Raw genomic sequence first — 6,275 nt, forward strand, 5'->3', positions numbered from 1 at the left:
GAGTGTAATCCAAATTTCTTTTCGGAAAAAGATTTTGCTTAGAAAAACACAGAGGGTAGGTGAACCGACTCAAGCATCTCCTTACAAGAGGTGACCTGACGGAGGTGAGGGAGCTGCATTTAAAATGTACAGCACATAAGGGGTTAGTTATCTCTGTACTAGTCCCGGACAAAAACTAAATGTGTGGTGGCGAAGGGATACAATCCTTACACAATTACTCATAAGTGCATATTAGCATTTTAAATCATACAGCAGTAGAAGGAAGAAAAAACATCCCAGCTATTGGTTTATAATACTGCTGAGGCTGAATGGCTCTGTGTTAAATGTATTTCTTTAGTTGCTGTACAGCTCTAAAGGAACATTCCAAAGCCCAAAGGACACTACAGTCAGTGGTCAGCTACACAACCACTGCTTCACAGCATCGTTACCACTCAATACTAAGGGTTTCTTCCATAATATCTGCTCCCATGTAGCATTGTTCATTATGTACATGCAGAAAAATCATGCAGGGTTTTTCTGGGCACCTTCACTACTTACACTATGGCTGAGAAAAAACACTTTTTGACAGCAGTGCACCCAACAGTTACAGAAACGCATTTTCTTTGCTCCTTAACTCAAAACAAAAAACCCTCTACTTTCAAATCGCATCACGCCGGCCTCGTCTCCCAGCTGATGGGAGTGACGCCTGAAATTAACCCCGTAAAGATTTATTGAGATCAACTTTACACATCTGCGGTGTGCTTTTAACTCTGGCACACCCCCGAGAGCCAATTTTGTTTTTTAAAGAGCTTTTTTGTAGACACAGAAGACTGTGATGCCAAACAAAGCCGTACATAATAATAATAATAATAATAATAATAATTGCTTACACTTATATAGCGCTTTTCTGGACACTCCACTCCTTTACAGTGCTTTACAGGTAATGGGGATCCCCTCCACCACCACCAATGTGCAGCCCCACCTGGATGATGCAACGGCAGCCATAGTGCACCAGAACACTCACCACACATCAGCTCTCAGTGGGGAGGAGAGCAGAGTGATGAAGCCAATTCATAGATGGGGATTATTAGGAGGCCATGATTGGTAAGGGCCAATGGGAAATTTGGCCAGGACGCCGGGGTTACACCCCTACTCTTTTCGAGAAACGCCCTGGGATTTTTAATGACCACAGAGAGTCAGGACCTCAGTTTTACGTCTCATCCGAAGGACGGGACATGTCAGATGATGATACATTTCCTCCAAAAATAAAGTACAATAAAATATTAGGAAATAAAAAAAGCAACCAAGCAACGTATGGCATGTGTTAGTTATCCCAATAGTGAGGGTAAAGAAGTCAATTAATCATCCCATTACCTTTAATATCCTATAAAACACACCTATGTCACATATCATGTGCAGGAACATGTTCCTTTTATCTGAGGTCTTATGACACCTGCCTTGCGCACGTGCAACACCAAGCCAGACCTGAGGATTTCAAAAATAATTAAGCCCTAATCTCTTCTTTTATATTAAACACTGCCTGTCAATCCTCCTACCTTACTTTCCTGTGCTATATTGTAAAAGGCACACAGGACGCTCCAAGGTTAATGAATAAATTTCGTGCTGGGGCATTACAGTTAGGAGATTATACCTTTAGAGTCAGATTCTGAATTCATCTCTTATCTGATGCTGCTCTCAGTCTCCACATTTCTGGATACAATAAAGAGAGAAGCTGCTGCAGCATTAATTCTACGTTTTTTAACCTCGCGAGATCCGAATCACAATGTCTGCCGATAACCCTTGGGCGATCTGACTGTGGCATGGCCACCTGCACGCTTTCTAACGTGTGTTCAGCCAGCCTTTTGAGTCCATCACACAGACTCCAGTTTTTTCATCAACTGTGCTGCTAGCTCAAGCCCGACAGTCAAAACACCAAGGATGAAATGAGGATGAGGAAGGAAAGGGGAAAATTCAGACATGAGCCCAAAAGTTTTATTGGTACACAGAATCAGGTCTCTCCGGCAACTAACTCAAAATTGACAAATAATAAATAATAATAATAATTGCTTACACTTATATAGCGCTTTTCTGGACACTCCACTCAAAGCGCTTTACAGGTAATGGGGATCCCCTCCACCACCACCAGTGTGCAGCCCCACCTGGATGATGTGACAGCAGCCAGAGTGCGCCAGTACTCTCCCCACACATCAGCTATCAATGGTGAGGAGAGCAGAGTGATGAAGCTAATTCATAGATTGGGATTATTAGGAGGCCATGATTGGTAAGGGCCAATGGGAAATTTGGCCAGGAGGCCGGGGTTACACCCCTACTCTTTTCGAGAAAAGCCCTGGGATTTCTAATGACCACAGAGAGTCAGGACCTCGGTTTTACGTCTCATCCAAAGGATGGCGCCTGTTTACAGTATAGTGTCCCCGTCACTGTACTGGGGAATTATGAATCACATGGACCACAGGGTGAGCGCCCCCTGCTGGCCCTACTAACACCTCTTCCAGCAGCAACCTTAGTTTTTCCCAGGTCTCCCATCCAGGTACTGACCAGGCTGACCAGGCTTCAGTGGGTTGCCAGTTGTAAGTTGCAGAGTGATATGCCTGGCCAAATCATCCTGTCCGTCCATTATAAGACAATAGCTTATTCCTGCTGAACCCAAAGCCTATCTGAAAGGTGAAGGACACAAGAGTATATCCTGCACAGATCACCAAGACATCACGTGACATGGACACACATAAGTCAACTGCACATTTAGAGACATCGATTAGCCTGATCTGCATGTCTTCAGAACAAAAGCCGAAGTCGGAGCACCCAGGGAAAACCCACACTGATGTGGGGGGAACATGCAAACTCCACACAGAACGTTCCATGATCCAGAATTTAACCCAGGAACCCTAGAGCCACGAAAACGCAGCCCAGGTTACTAATATGCAACCCATTTCCAAAAAAATCGCACCAAAATATATTTCATTGCACATGAGATGAGACCCACACACATGCCCTTCAAAAAAAAAAAAACAGCATTTCTTCAGCAAGCGTTACCAACTATAGCTGCTGAATAAGAGCCTCAGCAGTTCTAAGCCACTGATGGCGTGTCAGCGTTTCCTGGATACACCACTGCTGAAAACTAAAGATCAACACCTCAATTAATCTTGCAAATAAAGAGGTTTGGATCTTGAATTTATTACTACCAAAAACACAAACACCTTTCACAACAAGCTGACATGCAAAAATAAAAACGCCAAATTTTACATAAGGCACAACCTCAGACTGAAATAAATATCTCAGTATCCTCGGACTCTGTGTAAAACCGTCTTGCCATTGGCTCACTAATACACCAAGACCCCTCATAAGGTCGCTGGATAGTATTACTGATAATGACTCCAAGTGCCAGACAGCAGGAGCTGTATATAAAGCAATAAAGTATTCCTTATTTTAAAAGGCTTGTGTTCTAGGCTTTTAAAATTAAGATTTGTGAAGTCGTGGGTACCATCATACCGTTCATTCACACGTGGGCGGAGCAGAATTCAGCGTTTGACCGTGTCACTGGATTCAATAGCTATTTTTATTCATTCATACTATATGGTTATCTATATTGACCTTCTAGAGTATCTATTTTTTCACCCACAAGTCATGTCATCTGAATTCAACACCCTGCCTGCCGTCAGAGCAAGCGACGAGCCTGCAATTAGCTCCACTTTCGAAATTTAGAGTGGGACTATTAAGTGAAGGATTTTTAACTTCAAATCCAAGTTCCATCACATCGTGCATTAACGACATTTTATTAAAATGTGTCAAATAAAATCTGGGATAGGGGGAAAAAAACCGTTTCAGCATTTTGGCTGCTTGCGAAATACTGTAAAAAGAGATTTCGATTTCGTAGAACATTCACACTCGCATCTGAGCGCGACTGAAGTCGAACTTCAAACAAAGCCCTTTAACAGTTCAGCCACATCTAGTCAAGTGATATTAAAACACAAAATACATTTCGTTCCGAAATCGTAACGAGGGACCGAAATCATACGGGTTCAATTATGTTCTGTAGATGACAAAACGCTACATTTACTGTACGCGTTTTAAAACCCGCTGTTCTAACGGTTTATTGCATCAAATCTTGAAGATTCTCAAGTGGCTCAGACCCTCCTGTCCACAGTTACTTTTAGAAAACTTACTTTTTTTTCCTGATACTTCTATAAAAACTCATTTTCAGGACATTCCAGTACCAGCGTTCCCCCCTCAGATTCCCAATTGTAGCACCAAATGCATTTCAGGTCGCTACAGAGAAACGAGAACCAGTGAGATTGAAGCAGAAAGTAAGTTTGCTGCAAAACACAACCCCGACGGACCCCCTGTGAATAATTATTATGAGTGCAATTCTCTTAAGCCCCAAACCCCCTGGGGTTCAAGCTAAGCGTGCAACCGCAAGCACAGATAACGAGGGCCGCTCAGGTACATCTTCATAACCACTCAAGAATGGCTTTGGAAAGAAAAAATAAATGCCATTTGCCTCTTCCAGAAAACATTTCACGGGAAACGTATGGGCAAGATTCTAGGCTTCAGCTCACGACATTTACAGCAACTATTTTAGTGCACAGTTTCGTTTTTACCAAGCAGGTGGTTTTACTAGTAACAATGTTAACATTCCACTGTTGTGTTTACCTTATGCATGAGTGGATTTCAAAACTAAACTACTGCTCAGCGAAAGCAAAAGAAGTCGCTATGAGACCTGCTGTAGCGGCATGTTTCATACACTGTATCCATCACCACCTACAAAACAAACATATTATTTCCCCAAAAGTGGGCAACAGATCGGTCCCCACATTCCTTGGCCGAAACCTTCCAAATAAACACGACAATCGGAAAGCATTTCGACTGTCAACATAACGAAAAAGGTTGTTGTTTCTTTACTCTGCATGTTTCGGTCTCGAATTCCCCGCATTCTTAATACAAACATTCCCCCATATCATCACCGTACAAAGAGGCGATTGCATTTTTAAAATTTGGGGATATTCCTACCTCCTCTCTCGGTTCGGAGTTTTCCAAGCACGTAGACGATGGAGTGTACTCGAATCGGATCAGTAGATGGATCCCTTTTTGTTGGCAGGCTAACTTCGCCCCAAAACACGGTGTTTTTTTATATAAAAATAACACCTCACACACGATAACCGAGCGCACTGCTCGGCATTCACCACTTGGATCGGGAAAAGACTCCTTTGAGCAAATAGCCCGCCGGAGCTAATCTGGAAATGCGCAAACGGGTGCACTTCGCTCAACTTCTAAAGCAAAAAAAAAAAAGAAAACTAACAATCCCGTTCGAAAAACAATGGATCACTAAAATTGAATGCAGCTCTTTAAGAGTGTCGGATATGTCATAAATCCAGTGGAAATTAAATAATTTGCCTTTTCGTATCTAAAGCCTTGCTCCTGAATAAACAACGTTTTTTTCGATGCAGTTTAAGCGACTGCCTTCAAAAATAAATGAATCACGCGGGTCCTTTACAGGTAGTTTTTTTCTTTGATAATTTCTGCAAGCTTTAATAATTACATTGATTGCAGGCGTGCCAAGATCTAATGCAAAATCAAAGGTCCTCTTCCTTCGGCTTTTATTTATTTTTGCGAGAGTAAGAGATAGAGATTGATCTCTAATCAGGTGTCTTTCTGCCTCCTCCCCCTCCTCCGTCAGCTGCTTAAAAAATATCCCCAAAAGGTAAGTGGTCCTAGTGAATCCTAACACGCTGATTGTAGCCTTCCAATAGAAAAGATTGATGGGGTTACAAGAAGAATAACAGTCAGGACCGTATAATTCCCTTTCTCTCCCCCCCCCGTCCACTACAACACCCCCATATAAAAACCCTAAACTGACAAACCAGCACACACACACACCCCCTGCGCAGTCCGCGACACAGCCAGCAAACCAAAACTACATGAAGAGCAGAGCCCGCTCCTTACCCCCGCCTGCCTTCGAGGAACAAGACCCTGATGTCGCTTTCTATTGGCAGATCTGTGCTGTCACTCCGACGCGCTCGGCCGCTTCTCGCGTTGTCATTGGCGGCGGCTGCTGTCACTCTCCCGACACGTCGCTGTTGTCGAAGCTCCGCACCTGCTGCTGCAGAAACTAAAATCTGTTTGAGGGAAATAAAAGAGCTTCGGAAATCCGTCTTATCAAAATGGGATTTTGAAACATAATTATAACGTATCATAATTTTCCTGCGTGTGATAAAAAGGCTTGCACTAGCCTTATTTTTAATACACGTTTTGTAGTCTCTCATTATCACTGATCCTGGATT

At 42.9% G+C, this 6,275-nt stretch overlaps 1 protein-coding gene across 2 annotated transcripts in view; it reads right to left on the reverse strand.

The window, feature by feature from the left end:
* Positions 1-5,860, reverse strand: part of arvcfb (ARVCF delta catenin family member b) — a 159,148-nt gene extending 153,288 nt beyond the window's left edge. For both annotated transcript variants that reach the window (XM_088935515.1, XM_088935517.1), the window contains exon 1: positions 5,005-5,860. The gene's annotated coding sequence lies outside the window, so the exon portion shown is untranslated. The remainder of the gene's footprint in view (positions 1-5,004) is intronic.
* Between the last annotated feature and the right edge of the window lie 415 nt (positions 5,861-6,275).

The sequence above is a fragment of the Atractosteus spatula genome, chromosome 17 (assembly GCF_055471065.1).
Source record: "Atractosteus spatula isolate fAtrSpa1 chromosome 17, fAtrSpa1.hap1, whole genome shotgun sequence".
In the NCBI taxonomy this organism is placed as follows: Eukaryota; Metazoa; Chordata; class Actinopteri; order Semionotiformes; family Lepisosteidae; genus Atractosteus; species Atractosteus spatula.